Consider the following 3,016-nt stretch of genomic DNA (forward strand, 5'->3'; position numbering starts at 1 on the left):
GGTTCCAGGGCGCGCCGCTGCCGGCCGGTTCCCAGCCCAGGGCCGCGGGCTGGGTACTCCAGGCCGCACTCACCCCGGGGGAAGCCTTGGCCCCCTCGTCCTCTTCGCCCCTCCAGGCCGGCGACGTGGGGCTGACGGCCAGGTCGCAAAAGCAGCACCGAGGGGAGCCCGCTCCCCTCGGTCGGCAGCGGATACCCAGGCCCAGGCCCCCAGCCTCAGCGATACGGCGGCAACCGCGGCTGGTAACCCGGATGCAGTGAGCAGCCCGGCGGAAGTGACGACAGCCCGACCTGTCCCGGCGCGGCCGCGAGCGGAGGCGTGGCGTCTTCTGGAGACCCACAGCCCTCCGCGGCCCTAGGCCGGCGCGGGCTACGGCGCATGCGCAGGCGGGCCGCCCCGCCTCCTCTCCGGGAGACCTGTCCAGGCGATGTCCCTGAGCCCCAAGGCGCCTTGTCACCTTTTGTCCCCCACTGGGAGGCGGCCCTGGAGTCTCCGGGTTATCTTTCTTTTTGCTCTTCTCTGCTGATCGTTCCAACAGATGTAATAATCAATAGATGTGATGACCAATAGATGTAATGATCAATATTTATAATAATCAGTATCCGTAATGATCAGTAATAGCGTATGTTATAAAATGGATGAACCGAGGGAGGGAAAATGCCGGAGGCCTCGACCTCAGAAGAACCCTTGGGTTTGGTGATGTCGCCACCCCCCATCCCCCTTCCAGAGTCGGCGCAGTCCGCATCCACCGTGGCGCTTCTCTGCAGGGAAAGATCTGTTTATTTTTTGAAGTGTTCGGTTCGGTGTGGACCATCATCCGATAACACAGAAAAATGGAATGAGAAAAGACATGCGAAACCCAAGGCGAGGCAAGGCGAGTCAGCAGCCGTCGTCGACTCCTCTGCGCAGTTCCCCTCGGGCTTTACCAAGTCCGACTCGCAGGGGGTGTAGCCGGGCGGCAGCGGCTCAGTCCCACAGCTTCGAAGACGGGCGGTTCCTCTGAGCAGGATCATCCCTCTCAGATATCTCGTCTCATTCCAAGCGAAGGCGCAGCCTTCCACCCTGCGGGTACTTCCATTAGGGAATGATCAGGCCTGAGGGCACAGGAAAACCCAAACATGGAAATAATGAACCCAAGCCACAGCATTCTGGAGCGGCTGCCTGGATTGGCGTTGCTTTGGCAACAGTCACTCGTTGGTGGTGGGTGATTAATCTCTCTTTGCCTCATCTATAAAATGGGGGGAAATGCCCACTTTTCAGGGGTTTTGTGAGATAAAGTCATACACCTTTGAACGGTGCTTGGCATGTTGTAATCACATATAAGTGTCAGGGGTCATTATTTCTATCCGATTCTAGCAGTTTTGTAAATCACTGGCAGAGAAAGCAAAACTGAGCAACAGAACTTTGACTAAACAACTTCTTGGGCCATGCTGCTATAAGAAATTTTACCTATGGTTGCAGATTTTTCACATTTACAAATATTGTTTATGTGGATTCTGCAGTGTGTAGAATTCCCCACAGGGTGGCAGAAAGTCATTGGAAATCATATATGGCTATGCATTTTTTTTTTTTTTTTTTGCTATCTTTAGTTTCTTCTTCATTTTAGTAACTTTATCATTTAATAGGCTTGATCAGTGTCTGCTTTTGGGGCTAAACCATTCTATTGGTTTATCATCAACTCATGAATTGTCTATACTTATTGTTAAAATGTTACAAACTACAGGTATGCAAAAAATCACTTTTAATACATTTATGTGTATCCTTTCAGACTTATGTACATGTGGGGGGGGGGCCAAAACACCCTGAATTATCTTTTGGTCCCGTGTAGTACAGGCTTTCCCTGCTAGATAAGTGTTCTAGGAATCCATCTACATCAGCGTACCAGTTAACATGTTGTGGGAAGCTGTGTTGGACTTCAGTTAAATTTTTTGGAGGGTCTTTCAAGCTTTTGCCCATTTCATGATGGGTGATTTACACAAACAGCCTGCCCATACTGGACTGTGTTCAGCAGCTTTTGACCAAAAACAGCAAGACCTTCACGCCCCACCCTCCCTATTCACCCTATCTCACCCCAAGCGACTGTTTTTTGTTTTCTCAATTGAAAAAACAGTCCTCAAATGGAAAGTTTTGCCAATGTGAAAGAGGTAAAACAAAAAACGCCAGTAGCACTAAAAGGCATCAAAATTAACAAGTTCAAAAACTTGTGAGCAGTGGAAAAAAGAGTCTCAATAGTTATATTGCTTCAGAAAGAGAGTACTTTGAAGGTAACTGAAACTTAAACGTAATAATAAATTCGCAAATTTTTAATAAATTCTGTTTTGGGAATCCCCCTCATATTATACAGGAGATGCCAAAAATGTGTACACATTTTAAAAGATGTTACCTATGTATTACTTTTTGAAGTTGAATTCAAAAGTACACATGGTAGCAATGTGTAGTATAATGTTTACTCAACTGTGCTTCCATCATTTTCTTTGTCCTGCCTGTTGCATGGTGATGCTAAAATTTATTTGATAAACATTACCTTTTGAGTGAACATCATACTTGAAACATGTATACCTTTTTTGGTACCATATGTATATATATAAATAACTATATATTCCATATATAAAACTTTATAGAAACAAGATACTTAATAGTTTATAATCTCCTTTTTTTTCTTTTCATTTAAAATATATCCTGAACTTCTTTTCAGGTTAATAAATATATTTTAATGTCATTTTTATTATGGATAATTTATTTATTAGCAATCTTTTATTGAACATTTAGGTTGCTCCATTTTTAATAGTTCAAAGTAACATTTCATAGAAATATCGGATTGACTTATTTTCAAATAATGTTACATTTTGAAATAATTTGCTCAATATACACTCCTTCAACCTCTATGCTCCTTCTCCGATGCAGTACCTCTAGGACAATGTATCCAATTATTAATCTTAAAGAAAGGTATTCAAGTTGGGCTCGGTGACTCAGCCTGTAATCCCGTGCCTTGGGAGGCTGAGGTGAGTGGATTGCC

The 3,016-nt window shown here is 45.0% G+C and overlaps 1 protein-coding gene across 1 annotated transcript in view; it reads right to left on the reverse strand.

The window, feature by feature from the left end:
* Nucleotides 1-335, reverse strand: part of BNIP2 (BCL2 interacting protein 2) — a 20,944-nt gene extending 20,609 nt beyond the window's left edge. The window contains exon 1 of the mRNA XM_008071383.1: nt 74-335. The gene's annotated coding sequence lies outside the window, so the exon portion shown is untranslated. The remainder of the gene's footprint in view (nt 1-73) is intronic.
* Nucleotides 336-3,016: the final 2,681 nt, after the last annotated feature.

This window comes from Carlito syrichta, unplaced genomic scaffold (genome assembly GCF_000164805.1).
Source record: "Carlito syrichta isolate Samal-C Ts95f unplaced genomic scaffold, Tarsius_syrichta-2.0.1 Scaffold314302, whole genome shotgun sequence".
NCBI lineage: Eukaryota > Metazoa > Chordata > Mammalia > Primates > Tarsiidae > Carlito > Carlito syrichta.